Here is a 20664-nt window from a genome sequence, read left to right on the forward strand (position 1 = left end):
AGTCTCCTCCATCACCCCAGTCACAGGTCACATTTCTCTTCCTCATGCATTATAATATTTTGTAGCCTATGTCAAAGATACTCATGCTGTGCTACCAGTTTGTCCCAGTTGTCCAAGCAATTGCCTGTTATCTTCCTTTATAGAATTGTTTCTTTCAGGCAGAAGAGAAAGGAGATGAAGCTGCAGAAGGGCAGGGGACTGAAAACAAGAAATTACTGCCCTGACAAGGCAGAAGGCAAAGAGAAAGCAGGCAGCATGTCTTCTCCCTGGCTATCAGCAGGCACTTTGGGGGTGAAGCAGATAGCCTCCAGTGCTTGACATAAAGAGGTGATGGCAGAGAGAGCTGGTGGTTCTGCAAGGGGCTGATAGCAATTGTCAGCACAGACATCACCCCAGGGACTTGCCTGGAGTACTGCAACAGCTTTGGGGTGAGGAGAACTGAACCTGTTTCAGGCAGGGAGATGCTGGCCCAGTCTTGTGTGTGTTTGAGCTGCAGATCTGTATTTCTGTTTGTGCTGCTGAACAGTAGACTGGATTAAAGAAGTCTATATGTAGTCTTTAATGTTAGAACTCAGTGGGGCAGGCAGATAACTTAAGGCTGGAGATGAAACTTGTTTTCAAGGAGATCTTTAGGCTAGGCACAATTCACTTTCTATATCTGTATCTATATCTATAAAAATTTTAACCAAATGGGTGATGATGGAATGTTCCTTTATTAGGAAGGCACCTTCTTCTCAAATGGGCACAGTTGCTCTGTGGCATGGTGGGCCCTACAAATTCAGTCTATCACAGAAGTATTAGGACTCTCAACATGAGCCAGGCAGCTCTGCAGACACTGGCAAGGGCAGCCCTGATAAAGAGGATTAGTGGACCCTTGCACCCAGCCTTTTGCAGTATTTAACTGAGTGCTTCCATGGAACTCAAGGTGATGGAGGAGTTTTGTGGCTGTGGAACAAAAACATTGTAGATAAACATTACTCAGTTTTTCATGGGGAATTTTTTCATACGTGTTCATTTGCATTTAAAATCGGAGTTGAAAATAAGGCTTTTAGAAACTTTTAATTTCTATTTAATTATGAGAATTTAACTTCGGGGTCTCTATCTGATTTAAAAGAATAATTAAAATTAAGTATGGCTGGAGTGATTTTTCACAGTTTTCCTGCTTGTCCTTTAGGACTTAAAGTAATAGTAAATTATTTGTGGCTGGGGGTGATCTATATGTAAATTCCATTAAGAATGGAATTTTGTTATAGAGAAATTCAGATTATGAAAATGACATTGCTGCCTTGAACGTCAGTAGCTAATAAATGCACTGGTTGTTACCATTACTTCTCCTAATGTCCTCAATTAAAATGATTTAAAATAGTACAATAGATAAGCAAGATCAATTAATTTTATAAGATGATCAAAGGAATGTAGTTCTGCATTGTAAACGCTCTAAATGTGATAATGGCTTTATCAGGCGGGAAAATAATTTGAAGTAGCTTAAACCTTATTCATTTTAGCTCAAGGGGGTTTTATTTGTAGCTAATCAAATGGCCTTTTGTATTTGCTAAGGTAGAATTTTCAGATCTTGTGCATTAATTTTACAGAGTAAATTTCAGATATTTTTGAAAGTAGCCAAAAAATTCTCAGAGGGCTCTGATTACAGGGTCCATATAATCAAAGAGAAGTTGATTACACTGATGTTCCTCAACTGTAATAAATTGTTTGCATTTGCAGTTTTGGGGACCATTTTTTTAGATGAGATTGCTGCAGTGGCACTTTAGCAAATGGTGTAAAGCATCACTTGGGACACAGTGCCCAGGCTTCACTTCCCTGTGACTGAACATTTACATCACTGGGTAATCATATGGAATTTCTCATGTACTTCATGTTAAGTCTGCAGATGAGGAAATAAGGTTCCTGGATGCTATGATGAGGATGTACTTGTTGGAACCATGGATGTGGGAAGTGTCAAACTGGTTAACAGGAGGGGAAGTTCACAGTTCTGGAAGATTTCCTCTTTCATTTCTTAATGACCTTCTGCTTGCCATTAGTCAAATCACTTTGTCCCTAGTGTGCCTTATCTTACACTCTAATAACATTTTTCACTTAAGGAATGAGCATGAGAGGTACAAGAAATTTTAAGTAGGAGATCTAAGGCATGGAGAAACAGCAGAAGATGCCAACTGGAAGTGTCCATCTTCCTGTGCTGGTTACTGCCAAGTTTTACTTTCTTGACACTTGCTCAGCCTCTGGTGGACCATCTTCCAGAACATGAGTGACAGATGAGCACTGAGTAGGATCACAGTTGTCATCTAAGGAACTCCTGTGCTGCTTTGTCTTGCACCTTCATGTGGTTAGGAATACTTTTGCAGGCTGCTATGTGCATACCCATCATAAAAGCTTTATAAAACTACGTGCTGGGTTTTCTTTTATAATTATGTTTAGCTACAATTGCTGTAAGTGCTTCCTAGGGTGACCCAGAGTGGTGTTACTGGTGCAATGTTTTTCTCTATTAATAGAGCACAGTAATTTTCCCTACTTTTTCATAGCTTGCAAAGCAATTTAAGGCAGTTGCTAAAATGACAGAAGCTATGTCCCAAGAATATATCAAGTATAAAAATGAATTCCAATTAGGAAAACCTCTGGCTTTGCCCTCAGGCCCTCCCTTGAAGCGTATGGTTTCATGTGCTGCTGTTGCCTGGACTATGGTTAGGTGGGCACCCATCTACATATTATACTGGCACTTGGTTGGTTGGTTTCATTTTCATTTTTTTCTACATAGGGTCTTGCAATATTTCAGCTGAAGCCTCAGAAATAAAGGGCCAAGTGCTGGAAGCCATTTCTGTGCTTCTACATGCACTGCTCTAGTTTAAACTTTGCCTTGTTTGTTGTTTTTTTTTTTACCCTAGCACTGCTTCTTTAACAACAAGGGAATGGTTTTCCCTTATGTATATATTGCAGTTGTCTTCAAGTTTGCATGCATGCTCTCTATTATTTTGGTTGGTAATGAAATAATTGAGCAACACAGGGAATGTCCCTGGGAACAAGCATAAAGCTAAACTGATAACCAGCTCTGTACCAACCTTCTATTATTTTAGTCTGACCTGTTTCCTGCAGCTGTGTTGCATGGCATTTTCAGGAGTGATTGCCAAAACTTATGCTAATGCCAGAGTGCCTCTGTCTTCTCCTCCCCTGTGGCTAAGAAGCTGGAGCTCAGCCAACAAAGACAAATTATTGTGGCTTCATTGGTTCAAAATAAAGTTCCATATACCTTGGTGTTTTTGTCTCCTAACACTGGCCATAAGCAATTCAGAAGCAGATGAGTGTTGCATCCTCCTGTACCTCTAGAACTTCCCAGCTTGAGGAAGTCCCTCTCTGGACTCCTGACTTCTCACAACCTCCTCCTCTTCCTTCTTCTTCCACAGGAGTGGAAGGTGGATCAGTCCCCATCCACACTCCCTACCCTAGAGTGCTTACAGCCCTCTAACAAAACTCTTCATCTCCCTTGTGTGGTTTTGGTTTAATTTTAGCTGAGGATACCAGCATTTCACACAGCATTCAAAACGTGAGCAAATCTTGAATTTTCAAGTAATTCCTTTTACTTGGTTTTCTTCTTTCTGACTGCTACTGAGCACTAGGATGAATTTTTTATGGATTTAAATGCTGTAACACCAGATTCTCTCTCTTGAGCTGTACTGACTGGATTAGTTTCATTAGTTTTTTTTATTAGTTTCTAGATACTTAAAACATGGTTGTCCATGTGGTTGCTGTAATACCAGACCCGGAGTGATTGATTTGCAGTTTCCCCAAGCCTTTCTTAAATACAGATACAAATTTATTTATCTAACCAATATGTAGTGGTTTGGACAAAAAAGCTTCAAAACACGAAATGAGCACACTTGGTGGACATCTGTCTGAGTGTGCAGAGAGCCAGAAATAGCTCCAAAATGTGAGGAAGATCAGTATGAGGTCCCAGACACAGGATGCCTTGTTTCTTAAGAAATTTGGGTACCTTTTGGTGTGCAAAGGAGAGGAGAAATGAGGATAAAGTGTGGGGTGAAAGCATGCATTGGTGCAGAGCAGGAAGAATACAAGTCTTGAGGCTTTGGCTAAGGAGGATTTTGCATTTCCACTTTGGTGAAAGAGAAAAATCTTGGTTTTCCTGTTGCTCCCAAGGCACCACTTTAACTCCATGCCAGTGAAGGGTCATGCACACACAGATACATCCATGGGAAAAAGGTGTATCTGATTGCAAGCAGGTACACAAGGAGTTAGGGGAAATTAAAAGGAAAATGTTTGCTAATACTGAATTATAACCTTTACAAGCTGCCTGACAACCTGTCCTCATAACACAGCCCAGCAAGTGTTAAAATTTAGATGAAGAGGAGGAGGCAATGTACTGAAATTGTTTTTTGCTGCGTGTTCTTGCATTCAAATGAAGACCTCTAATAGAATGACCAAATGAAATAAGGTTGGGTCAGTCACACAACTCCAGTACGTGTTGGAGCTGAAATACTGCACTTCATCTGCAGTGTAATTCCATTTGTGCTATTACATAATTAAATTGAGACTTGAATCACGCATTTTAAAAGATTATGTGACCAGATGCAGCTTGAACAAGGGCCAACTGTTGAAATAGTGCTCTTCTCATGATGTATTGCTGTTAGGTTTGTTGAGGGTTGGTGTTGGTTTTGTTTGTTTGTTGAGGCCTGCTTTGTTGTTTGGTTCTTTTTTTTTTGAGGGGATGGTGTTTTGTATTTAATTTTTGTTGTGTGTTGTTTTTGGTTTTTTGTTTCTTCAAATCAGAACTGAATGTTGCCAACAGTTAATGAATTGATATGATCTAAGCATGGCATTCTTTATTTATATAATTCACAATTAGCTTTGGGAAAGGAAAGGAGGGCAGGAGGGCAAGGGGAAGGAAGAAAACAAAAAACCCCTGTGAAGCCCTAATGTGTAAAGTATGAACTAATGACGTCCCCACTCATATAGGAATGTAAACTAAAACTGCAGAATGTGCTTTTATCAAGTCATACTCTTAAATAGGCTTCACCAGAATGCTTTATAGTCAAGGTTTTGTTGAATAATTTAATTAGGAAACAGTACACCTGATTTTCAGAGTAAGCCAAATTAAACTGCAGGAGATAATCAGGCAGCATGAGCATCTGACTTTACATTCCTTTGTAAAGACAAGTGCTTTGGAGGAACAAAAAACAAAAAAACACCCCAGCAAAATAACTTTTAGCCTTTATTTTTGTTTTGTTTACAAAGAACTTCCCCTTACAAACTTTCTGGAGTTGCCTGGAAAGGTGAATTATGGCATCTTACACATGGGAGGTAAGGCAGGGACAACGTGGAGATGGGTGAAGTCGCTGCAACAAATCACAAAAGAAGAATAGTGCCTGATGATGAAAATACCTTTAATTTGGGTTATTTTTCTTAGTTCTCATTGTCCTCAGCTCATGAAGTTTCAGCACTACCTAACTTGAGCGGTAGCCTGAATATTGCTTGTAACTGAAGCCCTGAGCTCTACATGAACCCTCATCCAACTTCAAACACTGCTTCTAACAAACCATTAACCAAAATAAGGATGGAAGTGGTGGTGTTTGTGATGCCTTTGAGATAGACCCAGTGAGGATGCTAGAGCATCACCCTACAATAATGTGTGAACAGAAGTCAGTGCTGCCAAGCAAGGAAGGTGTATTTGGTTTTGTTCTGGTTTGTTGTGGGTTTGGTTTTTTCCCAGAGAATACTTTCAGCCAGGTGTGTCTGTATTTCCAGGCATGTTCAGCTAGTACTGGAGTTTGTAATGCTCTTATATAACCAAATGTATGCCCAAAATCATGAAGCAGAATTGGGGTGGAACAGGTGATACCACAGCTTCTGGGAGTGAGGAATCTTGCTTTGGATTTCCAGCACTGCTGTGCCCAATGGATATAGAGAGCAGTGGTCACTCCAGCAACTTGATGAATATAAAAATTAAACATTAATGCTATTCTGCATTTCATTCTTGTTATACATACTGCCCTAAGTCTGCCCAGGTCCTTATAATAGTGTTTGAGCAGATCCTGGGAAGGTTAGGAGGCAATACCTGGGGGGACACAACACAGGGTGAGTTCACAGCTCCCAGGTTTTGCTGCACAAAACTTACACCCTCAGCAGAGGAGGCAAATAATGAGGCAGGTCATGTTTAATCACTACTAATTGTTTATAAAAGGAATCATCCCTAATAATTCAAAACTCACTACTGTAATACTTACTAGAGATACAAGGCCATATTTATTTTTAATTCATCTGTCCTTTTCTCTCCTGAGCAGTACTGCTCCTAGTGTCCTAAATTAAAAAGCTTTTGCTTATTCCTGGAGTGCCACTCTGCTTGCTTCAGCTGCTGATTTTGTCTGGTGTTTCTGCTTAATCTGAAACCTTTAGAAAAAGCCCAGTCATATTTTCATTATCCCTTTTTTCAGGCATAGTTTTGTTAAGCCTCTTCTAGCACTGGTGCAGCTGTGTGGGGCTCTAAGTTATTCCAAAAGTTCCATAGCTGCATTTTCAGCATTTTTTGCGTCACATTAAGGACAGAAACCCACTGCATTTTTTCCAAGCTTTGGTTGGGCTAGGTAGGTTTATCTAGTCATTATTGCTCTTTAAATACAGTCATCAGCCTAAATGCCCCTCTGTTTCCCTTTACTCTGCAGAGGTCAAAGGATGAGGTTGGTTTATGAGCTTATTCTGCCATGTGTCACTATCGGCAGCACAACAGAACAGCAGGATGGAGAGGCAGCTCTCACCTCTCCATTTATTACTCTTGTCAACTCGGAAAGGATTTTTTACCTTGTGAAAGGCCCATCAGCAATGAATCAGTGAAGTGAAGACGACAGTTGATTTGTGAATTCAGATTATATAAAGTGACTGGGCTTCAGTGGACTGTGTAGATAAAGCAACTGTCATGATAAGGTGGCATGTGCAATTCCACAAAACCAAATTTATTGCACATTTGAGGAAATCATCCTGTTTTAAAATGCCATAAATTTGGAATTGAATATAAGTTATACCCTTGAATTTTGATTTATATTTTGAATATTTTTAATGTGATGCTAAGTAGCATAAATTCAGCACTGGGAATTTATGCTTTTCTTTTTCTAAGGGCCGTTTTGACTTTTCCTCTGAATATGTTATCACATTCGTGACATTTTCTTCCAAGCAGGTAAAATAATTTTATTTGATATTTAAACTTAATAAACATCAGCAAAGATCAAGCTGTGATGGTTAGAGTAAGACAGGCAAAGTTTATGGAGGAAGGAGGGAGGCCACAATTTTCCTCCTGTGCTCACTCACACTTATTATTAACAAATGCTGTGTTTGTTGTCAATATATATTTCCAGATCATTAGAGATGTAAATGCCTCTCAGGTGTTCAAAAGAGGAAGGTGAATAATTTCATGGCCTCACAGCACTCCTTCATTTGACCTTTTCTGTAGCACAGATCCTCAGCACTCATCTTTTCTTCACTTCCAACTGCAGATTTCTTCAGCTGCTCCCGGAGCTGGGATTTGGGAGTGGCATCTCACACTCAGCATCCTGAGGCTTCTCAGTGGTGTTGCAAAACTTGGAGCTTTTAGAGAACAATGTTCTGTTTGGGGTGGAATGGAGGCATGGCTCGTGCAGTCTGATCCCACAGAAAGGAGAAAAGGTCCTGGCACAAGACATAAAAAACCATTGTGAATAAGCAGCCTCTTCTCAGTGGATGTGCAATAGCACTGTGGAATATCCATTACCCATTTCAAAAGCTGCCAAATGCTATAGGATTAGGCAAGGAATAAGCAGTCTGTTCAAAATATTTCATGACAGCTTTACATTAAAGAGTTTTAGGTTAAGAACATAACACCTGCTGGACTGAATCAGATTTGGATGTTCTCTTTGACATTGGGCTGCACCAGATGCTTACAGAAAGGTGCAAAGAAACCTATAATAGACAGCTATGGAAAAAGTGTCAGTTGGGGGATTTTCTCCATAAACCAATGTAGCTGGCAATTGGCTCATGTCCTCAAGTCTGAGTTTTAGTATCAGCTATAATATTTTTTCTCCTTTCCAGTATGACTGTGGATGTTCTTATTATTTACATAAATGTCTAAGCTTTTTGAATCCTGCTAAGCTCTTGGCTTCCATAATATCTTGTGACAATGAGCTCCATATGTAAATTTGGTTATATATATATATATATAAATAGATTTCAGTATAGATTTGCTGCATTTCATTTCACGAGGCACTGTTTTTTTCAAGTATTGGAGCTTTAAAAAAACCCAAACCTTCAGAAGGCACACACAGCTACAATAATGACTTTAATATGTTTCATTATTTATTTTTCTTCTTGCTTTAAAGTCACGAAACAAGGAAGTTCATAGGGTCTACAGGCCATCTTAAGACAGATCCTTGTTCTCTTACAACACATCTGGGCATATAATGTCACTTCAGAGAGACGCCTCCTCTCATATCCCCATCCTGCAGAGTTTAGCAAGCTCTGCCTGTTTTGTTGACTATTAAATTTTAGGTTTCTGCCTGGACTTTAGAAAGCCCTGTACTTCAAAGAATTGTTGGTTTGCCATAAGCATCCACATGTTTGGACACTTCCCAAACATATGGGTTTCTCTGAATCGCCTCTGCCCATAAAATGAGATGGACATGTTGAGCAATCAGATTTTTGCTGATACTCTTAATATCATCAAGCTATAATCTTTTGGTAAATGTGAACAAAGATTAGTTTGAGACTGGGTGGTGTTTGACACTGACAGCTGATTTGAAAGAGGTTTTTATTTAATTGCTAAATTGGCCTCTTATAGGTTAACTTAAATCTGGATGTGGCAAGGATAGGACTCGTAATTTTTTATTTTTGTATGATTTGGCTGCATGTGAATCTGAAAATGAGTCCTTTGGAGAGAACTTCATGGGAGCTGTTGTGGCCAGAAACCCCTCCTGGCATGCACCAGATCAACATTTCCTAAGTATGTTCTAGGCAGAACCAAGCTCTCTGATGTGGTGTGTGGGCTTCTGACCTTCCAAACAAGGCACAACTTCCCCAGGTTTCCAAACTCCAGATGTCAATACAACCTGAGGTAAACTTCTACCTCCATAATGTTTAAACCACCTCCTGATTTCTCCCCAGTACCTATGGAAGCATTCAGAAAAAAAAGACCACTCTGCTCCAAAGTCTTTGTAGCTTGTGGCCCTTTTTCTTTGTGTGGTACCAGCAGAGTTCCAGCACATCTGGGGTGGCTGCTGCTGTTCTGGTTGCCTGGGATGGACTCTTTCATGTCCAACTGTGACTGCACATGCTGGAGAACTGGAGCACTGGAAAAGGAGTCTGGGGTGGGAGACTGAGCCTGTGAGAAGTTTGAAATGCTAGAATAATGACCCAAATAATCCCCAGGACTCTGCATTGCTTGATACTTAGAGTGAAGGACCCAATTTGACTGGAACAGAAGGATGCAAAATGTGTTAGAATTACTAGACCAAACAGTTTTGGGTTGTCTGAAAGTGATAAAACTCTACATTGGATTAGGCTGAATTCTGTTGCCTGGGTTGCTTACTGTATTTACTAGGGTGTAATAAGTACTGGAGGGACCCCTCGTCATTAACATCACTTTGAAAAGTGCAAACTACAAGTTTAATGGAGATCTTTGTACAAACTCTTGTAAGAATGTAAAAAAAATGACAAAACAAGTCAGCTTTTTTATTAGTTTTGGCAATTTTTTAACCTAAGTGGTATTTATTAAAAGAGAGAGAGGAAAGATGAGGACTGCTTTGTGAAGAGTAGTCCATAAACTCACCCCTAAACCTCAAAGCATGCAAGAATACAAGTCTGGCAAAGAGCACAGCATCCTTCCGTGTGTTGTGTTTGTAAAACTTGGGTTCTCCCAGTTGGAAACACAACTGCAGCTGCCCCCTGCACAGGACCACAAAGCTGGTTTTTGCTCCCAGAGGTTTTCAGCTGGAGTGTCACAGAGAAAGTGCAGGGAGGGATGGAGGGGAAAATGCAACTGTGTAAAAAGCAAGAGAATAATTTTTCTCTTCCTGCTGGCATTTTGACAGATTACTTCCCCAAAATCTTTGTGTCTTTCAGCAAAGTGTGTCTTTTTTTGTTTGTTTTTTTTCTTTCCTTTAAATCTTGTGTTAGAACTTCTTGTCCACTGATAGGAGAGGAGGCTGGATGTTGCCACTAGAACGTAGGTGAATGAGAAAACACTTGAGCTCCTCTTTTTAGGGACTGGCAGCTTTGAAAACTGGCTTTCATGTGAATATCAGAAACTTTATTGCCTTGACTTGGGTGACCTCATCTACCAGAATGAAGTCATTCATCGAGCCAAGAAAGACAAACCTTCGTTCCAGAGAATTAATCAAGTCCATCAAGTGCTCTGCTTGCATCTTATCTCCAGCCAGTCAGAGAGCAAGCAGTTAAAAACTTGACAGCCACCAGATAGCCTCCTGTTCTTCATGTTATGCTAACATCAAAAAGGAGCCAAGAGGCTTCCAAAAGCTCAAACTTGCTACTGGATAAGCACAGCTTGACATAATTTCTGATTTGGGGATTACATTGTTTCAAATCAAGGTATTTCTCTGAGAACAAAAACATGGCATTCCAGTGAACTTTAGCGCTTTTTTTTCCTTTCTTTCTTTTTTTTTCTTTTTTTTTTTTTTTTTTTTTTTTTTTTTTTTAAATAAAAAACCCACAACTATTAACTCTGCCAGATAGGAATGCTGAGCACATAATTGCTCACCCTGCCTTTTCATCCCAAGCTATCGCAGAACCCATAAACATTCCAATTAGGCAGCCAATTAAAATGAGAAAGAGCCCTCCTGAATTATACAGCAGTTGGAGGCTGTTCTGCCTTTCTAGTTGTCAGCCAGTGAAAGGTTTTTATTGCATTTGAACTGAAGGAGGTGAAAGAATTAAGTGAAACAGTGATGTTTGAAAGGCCCATGTGAAGGGGCAGAGCAGTGATAATAGTTCTCAGCACTACTGACAGGGAGCCATTAGTAAGCTATGAAAAGCTTTGTTATGCTAAGAGGTGGACATTAGAAAAGGTAGAAGAAAGCAGTTACTTATAAATAAAAAGCCCACCTTAATTTTGGTATTTTATTACTGTTATGGCAATTTGAAATTCTGCTCCTTTCTCATGGTGTCTTTTTTCCTAAGGCATTATTTTCAGCTAAACTACTGCAGGCCATCCTGTTCCCAAAGTGTTTGGAGGAGAATTTTTTCAGAAAAAATTATTTTCTGCCAAAACAGAATCCATTAAGATAGCAGATAGCAATGGCAAAACACAGATCCAATGGTAAAACACAGAGGGAAAAGCTCAAGGTTTTGGATGCTTGATTGAAAGCCTGTCATTTTGCAAAGGTGGGTTATGGCATAAAACTTTCCCTTTCTTACTCTCTATGACCAGGAGTGGAAAACTTCCCAGTTTTAGTTATGCACCATAAAAGTCATCCTTGCTGTGCTGGTTTATGCCCTCGATTACACTGTTCTTGACCTTTGGGTGATGGCTAAAACAGTTCCATACACCCGAAATGACTGGTCTGAATTTACTAGCAAACTTATTTTTTCTGAGGCATGTGGCACATCAAGTCACAGGGGAAGATCTGTTTTTTTCCTAATACCACATTGCTGTCTTAATTTTCCTGCTTTTCCCCATGTTCTTCACCTGTTTAATGCATTTGGCAAGGACAGTCATGGTTGTGTGGGGAGAAAGGAGGCAGGGGAGTTGGTCCTTCCTTTGCCTCAGTTATGTCTGAAAAAATCAGTGCTAGACTGAGTAATTTGTATTTTCCTTGGGGCAGGAATAACTCATTCTATATTCTTCTGAGCTTGAATGTTATGTATGTATCTCTTTAATGGCAGATAATGTCAATTGATAACACTTTTTTTTTTTCTTGTTCTCCATGTAGAGTAGTTTCAATATCTTGTGCTTGTTTTTTCAGACAAGTCTGGTCTCTCATCTCCTCATCATTTCCTCCCTCTTGTCTGCAGTGCTCTCTGGCTCATCTTCTGGTCCTTCTTGCATGCCTGCCTCTTCCTTTCTTCTATTTCCCCTGTATTTTCTGTTCATCACCACCCTCCCAAAATGGGAAAGGGACTGTTGATCCACCTTTAGTTTGCAGTCATTTTCTATGATCCTTCATGGTTTTCAGAGCTTCCCACTCAGGCAGAGACTTGTAAAGTTATTGTGGCACCCGATGAATTGATTTAGTTATTTTAACATAAAATATTTCTAGAGGTTAATGAGTATTTCTAGAAAGCAGGGAAAAGAAAGAGTCGCTTGAAAGGATGAGGTTGTTCACAAGAGGTTTTGTGCTTGGAGTTACACTTCTGTACCATGCTGCACCTATGTCATGCTCCTTGGAGTAGCTTCCATGGTAGATTCCCCATCACGTAGCAGAAATGAAGGAGAAATTAATTTTCTTGCTGAAGGATGAGCCAAATACACCACCTTGGGCATGACCTATCCTGAGAGGTGATGATGTTCTCGTGCAAACAGATGACATAGAGCCAAGGAAATACAGGGGTGGGGGGGAATTCTAGTGGGTAAGAAGATCCTAAAACTCTTCAGGGAAATGAGGGAAATGATAATCACTTGCCAGAAATAAGAGGGCTGGTTGGATAATATCAAGGGAGAAGGCAAGGCAGAGTTAATAACCAGAAGTGCCAGGTTACTGTTGAGGCTCTCCAAACTCATCCTCTGTTTTGGCAGGGTACCTCTGATCAAGGGCCATAGAATGAAGTTAACCTCTGATTGTGTCAGCTGGAGTGTTAATTGCAGTGTCCAGGAAGCACAGATATTACAGGTTCTTTGTTGGGGTTGCATCTCTCAGAGTGGCCCAGCTACAAGCTCTGTGAATTTTGTTTTCCAGCCTTGAATAGGGCAGAGCCCTACCAGGGTACTGAATATCACTCCTGCAATTTGCTCCAGGTGATTTAAAACTCTTGATTTTATTTTTGTGCTGATCAGCTTGAGATTTATATCCATATCTTTAAAGCTGTAAGGTAATAGGAACTGTGCTGTGATGTGGGCATGCTGCATACATGTCATTAAACAGAAAGGCATGTGAAGGATAACAGTATTTTTCTGATTTCTTGGACAGAAATGTTCAAGCATACTTTGCTAGTTAATTGCATCCAGGTTTTGATTTGCCTTTTTATTTTTAGTTAATTTTTAATGGTAAGAAACACAAAAAATCATTGTTATTTTTACTATTTAGCCTTCCTTGCTTCTTAATCCTCTAAATTTACTGCAGAGATAATGGGCAGAAGGGATGACATCATGCATATACAGCTGCCTTTTTAAGTGCCAGGGCCAGAGGAACCACTTATAGTAATTAGGAAATCCTTAAACAAGTGTTTGTGAAGTATTGGCTAACCCTCACTGTTTGCTTTTTTTCTGGCACCACACTAGAAAGGTTTGACCTTGAATAATTATCTACTCACTGACTTTCTATCCTTTCCAGTTACTGGAGCACACAGGCTACTGGTTGATTGCTTTATTGTGGTGTGATATTTTTCTGTATTTTGAAATAGAAAGGCCACACTTTCCCCTTAGTCAAGCAAGAAGGTCACTGAAGAACTTTACTGAGCAGGCCCTAAGGAATATTTCAGCAGGATCAAAGACAAATTGGGTAATATTTGATTAACCTTCTATAAAATACTTAAACTGTGTTAGTTACCAGTCTTCTCACATGTGATTCTTCAAAACTTATTTCCATTAATTTTTACCCTTTCCATCTTGTAATTATGTAGGAATCTACCTATAGTATATTAAGATACGTTTTTACCCTAATTGCCATAATGCACTTTTATTATTTTCAGTTCAGTAAAAGTCGACAAGTTCAAAGGCAATTGGGAACCACTTCTGAATATTCTGTTCAACTGATTAAAAATAAGGTCTTCTAAAAAAAAAAAAACAAACCAACCCTAGAGGGTGAAGTGTTAAATATAGCATCTTTTTGTCTGATCCAGTCAAGTTTCAAACTTGTCATTTACACATTTTAAATTCATCTCCTTATTCAGCCTGCATAGCATTCAGACTTTGGACCACTGGATGCAGAAACCCTTGTTCACTCGTGCAGTCAGGCACTACACCAATTGGTTGAAGTTATTCTTCTCAGAATTATATTAACTCACATAACAGGAGACTTTTTTATCACAAAGGCTATCACATTTTTATGTGTGGTGCAAAAAAATACACTTCACCCTAGATAAAGGAAAAAATTCAAGCCAAAACAAACAAGAAAATCCAGACAAAAAGTATCAACATATGAGTATTTCTTTTCCAATGAAGTGCCTTTGTATTCTTTCTTCACAGTATGCTAATATTTAGGCTGAAATCTATGGTATTATCCTTGTAGAAAAGAATATGCTACTATTTTTCTGAGAAATTTGACTTTAAAATACACCTTTGCTTTCCTTCTGACTTGTTTTTAATTGCTGTTCTGCCTCTCGTACTACTGAACGAATTCATACAGCTGTCTTTTTTTTTTTTTTTTTCCCCAAAAAACTTATAGCCAAATTAAACTGTGTCATCCCAGGTATCTTTAAAGGTCTTTCATCTACTCTATTATACCTCAGAAGCTGCACCACTGTCAGAAAAATCAACTAATTAAGAATGCAGTGCTGAGACATCACCTTAGAGGCTGTGTCTTTCAGGAACAATGCTGCCAGGAGAAGGGTCAGGGAACGTGACAGCAGCTGCTGTCTGGCACACTGGTGCTTCCTGCAGCCCAGGGAATGACTGCATGGCCTTCGTAAACATTAGCAAGATTAAAAGTCCAGATTTTCTGGTTTAAAACTGCAGGTTTCCAGTCCTGGAAATTTGTGAGATGTTGTTGTAAGTCTTGTCTGTGCAACGTCACAGGACAGCCATGAAGAGGCTCCTCAGGAGCATTGCAGGAAGTTTGGAAGAGCCACTGTGTGTTTCCTGGTCTAATCTGATTACTCAGTCCAGTGGAAGGTGAGCTTGAATCATTCTGAATGATACTTTGTCAAATCTCAAGACTGATAAAGTGAATCTGACTTACATATGAAAAATGAATAACCCTGTGCTTTATTCCTACTGGCAGTCTTTCTCCAGAGATGAGCATAAATTCCACTTACTTTGGCTTAGACCACTTGCAAAGGAGCTAAAGACAGTTTTTGAAACATGAAACTGTTTAAAGTAGAACCAGTTCTGTCTTGAAAAGAAATCTTTCCTCATCACAAAACAACAAGAACTGTGTTTGACAGAAGTTTAGTTAAAGGAAGTCTTTGCAGGGCAATCTGGAAGCTGCTACACTTGGGGCAGGAGAGAGCATCCGTGGGGACACAGCAGGGAGGGAAACCCTCCTGCTCTTAGGGGTAATGGCAGGTGCAGAGAGTGGAAGTTCACAAACATGAATTCCTAAATTAAGGTTTCCATGTTCTCTCTGTGGTCTTCTAAGTGAAATTTATTTAATTTTCGGGTCTTTGAGCTGCCAGATCAGTGGTGACTTTTGTGTGTGTGCTTTAGTTTTGAAAAGAAAGCTTTTAGTAGCTGGTATCTATTTTTTTCCCTCTGTTTCTGCTTATTAGAGTCTTGATCTTCGTAATTATATAATTCTGGGGTTTGTTGTTTTGCACCAGAGCAGCCTTAGCAAACAGTATCCTGCTTGGGATTTTATAAACAGTGTAATGCCCATGTATCACAAGCACCAAGCAAATCATTCTTCTGGCACACAGGAGCTTAATTACAAACCAAAGCTTATTTCAGTTAAAACTGAAGTAAATCTATTTCTGGGTTGGAAATTAATATTTCATAATACCCATCATAATGCATTAACAGTTTGGGGCAGGAAATGGCTAATATTTTGTCCCATTTAATTTATATCAGTGGAAGCCTAACCTTGATGCCCTTGGCCATGTTTCAACTAGAGCCAACAACCTTAATATAAAATTGCTGTGAGACATTTGACAACACGGATGGTCAAAGCCATTGTTTCCAAACTCATCCCAAAGGCTGGATGTCCAGCACATGCCTGGAGGTCACTGGGCTCAGGGCTGCTCCAGCACTGATGCTCTGAGTTGTCCCACTCTGCCCGGGGGACACCTGCAGGTCCTGGTCCCACCCTTTCCAAACAGAGGGACAGCTCTCTGCATCTTATCCTGTAGATCTAGTGGCCTCAGGAATAAATAAGAACACCTTCCTTCAGCCTCTTGCCCTGTGTTTGTTAGGTGCTGGGACTCCATGGTGCTTTGCATGTTAGCCCTAAAAGTCATCTCCCTCAGGAAGGATTTCCTGCCAGGCAGCAGGAGAGTCTCCTGCTCCTTCCTACATCAGGAAAGCTCGTGGCAGCCTTGCCAGTTGCCTGGAAGTAGAGAAAAGCAAAACTGCTGTTTGGACAGTTTTTTGATGCAGGTTCAGGAGTCTGACTCAACATTAAAGAGGTTTGACTGTTTGCCAGGATACTAATGTAAGTAATTGGAAGAGCTCCTAAGTGGCTTTGAAGTACAAATATTTTTAATTAGTCATTGTAAAGATATAATGTACCAAAGGTAAATTATGTAGAAATAGGATGTTGTGGCATAGAAACGTGGGCTCTTTAAAAACATGGAGGTTTTAAAAATGGATCTTGCTGTGGGGCATTTTGGGCCCAGGGCAAGATCACCCTGGCAAGAGGCAGCAACATTCAGGCCTCTCTCCCTGTGTCCATTGCAATTTGGATACTGAAGAAAAAAAAAAAGTTCTTCTCCAAATTGTTTTTGTTTTCCTCTTTTCTACATAGGTTTTTGAGAAAATCCCAATTTTAGATTAATCCCTGACATTGTTTTAACAACTAGCAGGAACCCTCCCACCATCTCCCTGATCTGTAGGAAGCACTCAGGTGCTCAGTCCTGACGTCAGTGTGATGACAGAGGGTGCTGAGAGCTGGAATGTGGGTTAAATCCAGTGATTTAGTCTGGTATTGTTTCTTCAGGAAAGAGTGTATAGGAAGAGGAAATTAAAATTAACAGAATTAATGTTTAATAGAATAATATAAAACATATTTGTGATATGATTGATTGTGATTAGAAGAGATATATGTGAGTTTGAATACAATATGTCTCAGCCCTCCAGCCTCTCTGGACTCAGATGTTCTCACACTTGCATTGAGATGTTGGTTTTGCTGAATTTTTGCAGTTTATGATGTAGCTTTACTTGTTTATTTTATTTTGGGGATATTCAACCATATACACGTGCCTACCTCTCCACCCTCTGTAGCGTGTGCTGCTGGAAATGAGTATAGTTCTCCTTTTTGTGGGTGACTGGATGCTGGATGGTTGAGGAGGTCTGGATCTCTCAGTCCTCCAGCTGTGAGTTCTTTCAAAATGCTTTGTGCAGCTGCACGCTGGTGATCCAAGGGCAGACCTGAGGCCAAACATCCTGCCTCTGCTTTGCTGGTAGCCCCTGGCTCTACCTCCTCTCCCTGGCACTGTAAGGAGGGGAGGAGATGTGCAGAGGTGTGGGGGGCTTGGACTGCAAGGAACTGAGCTCTGGGCCAGGATCATACTGTGCAGGGATGACTCTAATTTGGGCCAGGGTGTACCAGCTCCCTGAAAGCTCTGTGCAGCCCCAGCCTGCCTCCCCCACACCTCCCAGACAGCCTCACCCACCCTCCTACCACTGCCCCTTGGACAATCCATCCCTCTTCTGTACTCACTCCTGCAGTCCTAGCAGAAGCTGCTGGTTAAGTTGTATTTTAACAAAGAAGACCTAAAGCATGCTAAGATTGCATATAAAGAATGTTAATGTTCCATATCCTTACTTTAATTTTAAAAAAACCCAAATTTATTTGAAACTGGGGTGCAAGAGATGATCCCACAGGTGCCCCCTCCCTTCTCATCTTGTTTGGGGTGCTGTGGGTTTGGAGGGCTCAGCTGGGTAGGGTTGGGTACCTCTCCCAGTGCCTGGGACTGGCAGAGCTCCTGGCCATCCAGGAACATGTTGGGACCTGACCAGTGGCCCCAAAGTGAGGGACCTGCTGGCCAAGGGCTGGAAATGCTTCCTGGACTTGTTTAATTTTGCCAGTCCAGAGGATGAGAGGTTTTTCTCCTTAAGGAGTTATTTATTTTTTATTGGTTTGGCTTTGGGTTTTTTCCCCATTTGTGCAAAAGTGACATTAGAAAGCAAATGGGTTTTGGTGTTCTGCTGTTTCCCCTGAGAGCTCCTGAGCCTGGACCAGCTCCCCACAAGGTGCTGGCACACAGAGCATCCTGCTATTTATTTTGTATTCTAAACTGAAAGCATTTTACCCCTCTGAAAATCTTCATAAATTTCCATAAATGGCATCAGGCAGAACATTTTAAAGTGTTCCTTGAGAAATTATTATATTTTGCATTTGGCATATCCTTTAAAAAAGCCTTTTTCCTCCCCATAGGTGCAGGATCATTGATACAATGTACACTGCATCCCTCATATTAATACTCTGATCAATCACTGCTGACAATACAGTGTCTTTGTGTGAGGGGCTGTAGGACAAATGTTTTAGCTTGTGAGAAGAAAATTGTTAGCATTTGAATAGAGAAGAGCACGGGGGAAGGATTAATAGCCTACTTTGATGGATTAGAATGTAGGGAAATTGCTCAATATTAATATGAAAATGTTTGTGAATTGGCTGTGTGGGACTGTCAATGGAAAATGAAGGCCAGTGATTATGTCTCTAAGGCCTTATCAGTTCAGACTTGACTCTCACCAAAGACTTTCACACAAAAGACTGATGAGAGCACTAGGAAATAGCTGAATAAGAGCTGCCACAATAAGAGAACTGCTCAGCCACCAGTGTCGTGATGTCAGGTTTTGTGCCCTTTATGTAGGATTGTACATCTTTATATTAACATATCTGAATATGGATTTGTAATAAAAGAGGCAAATGAAACTACCTGCTAGACATTTTTATTTCTATAATTTTTGCTTATCTCTGAAATATGACTGGGAACCGAACTGGGGTTGGTCTTAATAAACAACTGTGTCTACAAGGGAGGTTTCTCTGTGAGCATTAGGTTAAGGGTTTCAAATACAGCTGTGGATTTATTTTTGTAAGAAAGGGCTGTTTGATGGTCCTGAGAGACATCACAGGAAGACTTGTTTCCTATTACCATAGCTTCAAAACAGATCAAACAGACTGGTTTTCTATCCCCTTTGCTCTTAATAAGGTTTTAAATAGACCTCAAATGCAGAAGTAATGCCTAGTTATATTTTAAATAATTGGTGTATTTCAAGTACATTTTAAATTATACATCCTGGTTTTGTTTTATATTTTTGGCGTACTTTGTCTACCTTGAGGCTGAAATCAAGCAATGCATTACTTGGCTGTTGACTTCTCTCTTGTGGAGCTGGACCTCCAAAAGATGCACCTGCACATTGGTAGTGGATTTTTGGAAAATGGGTCCAAAGTGTTTCTCAAGTGTTTCAGTAGGTGTTTCTCAAAAAGATGCTTTAAAGCTGAACTCAGGACTCTCTTAAAGAAAATGGTGTGTGTGTGTTACTATTAGAGAAAAGATTTTAATATAAAAGACTATAGAAAGACTATTTATTTTGCAAGACCTTAATTAGAAACATGCAACTTTTTAGAGTTTTGTAGGTAATTAGTAATCCTGTTTCCTTCCCTTGCTTGTAAATCTCTATCTGGAGCAAAGGAACTGTTTGGCACTTGGCTTTTTGTAATGTACTCTAGTTAGTACTGGATCAATAAATCTTTTATAACTGGTGCCAAGTCTCCTCAGTGGCTAAAAAAGGATTTTTGTGCACTTTTCAATAAAGCCAAAATAGCAGACTAGTGTGTTAATATAATTGTGAGTTGAACAGAAAAGGGTTAGCATCAGCAGTTGTAGGAATTTAGTCCACTCTTCAGATCTTAGCAGCCAACCCGTAAGAGTGCAAAAATATTTTAAATATAAAAGTACCATGTTTCCCTCTTTAACTTTCACAAAACTTGGAGGTTCCTGAAAGATACAGAAAGTTCACCTGCCCAAAGGGTGAGAGCTTCCTTTGAACTTTATATATGTCACATAAATGAAATTATTAAAAGAAGATCCATCATTACTAACTTAATCAGATTGTAATATTTTGCAGAAATGTGTGGATTGTTTCAGTTCATTAATTGATGGTGCAGTAAATGAGACTTTAGAAGAAATGGATACTCTTAGTGGGAGAGAACTCCAACCTTATTAAAACTATAGCTGCAGCAAATTCAGGCTCTAATTTGAAACAGTCATATTTTAATAAATTGATGTCATTATTGCATGTTTTAGCAAGTTTATCCACAGCATTCTTCTGAAGAAATTCTTAAATCTGATTTACTGTGTTTGGGTGTTATAATTAACATTCACTTAGAACTTTGTTTAAATTATATCACCCATTAATTAAATAATTTAATGTATAATTGTACAGAAGAATTGACACCTTGTGCTTTATTTTCATCTCCTATTCCTCTGTTCCTTTGTCTCCATAACAGCAATTAGGAACCACGTTTTTGTCTGTGTTTGAGACTATGTTTGGTAGTGATAAAAATGATTAATGATGCTCTGTGAATAATCCACTTAGTATATGTAACTAAAAATGTGTTTTTGTGGACAGATGCAGGTAAACATTAATTTTTCTGCCTGTGCTCATGGGCAGCTCACGCCAAGCTGGCTGGA

Source organism: Calypte anna, chromosome 11 (assembly GCF_003957555.1).
Source record: "Calypte anna isolate BGI_N300 chromosome 11, bCalAnn1_v1.p, whole genome shotgun sequence".
Classification (NCBI taxonomy): Eukaryota; Metazoa; Chordata; class Aves; order Apodiformes; family Trochilidae; genus Calypte; species Calypte anna.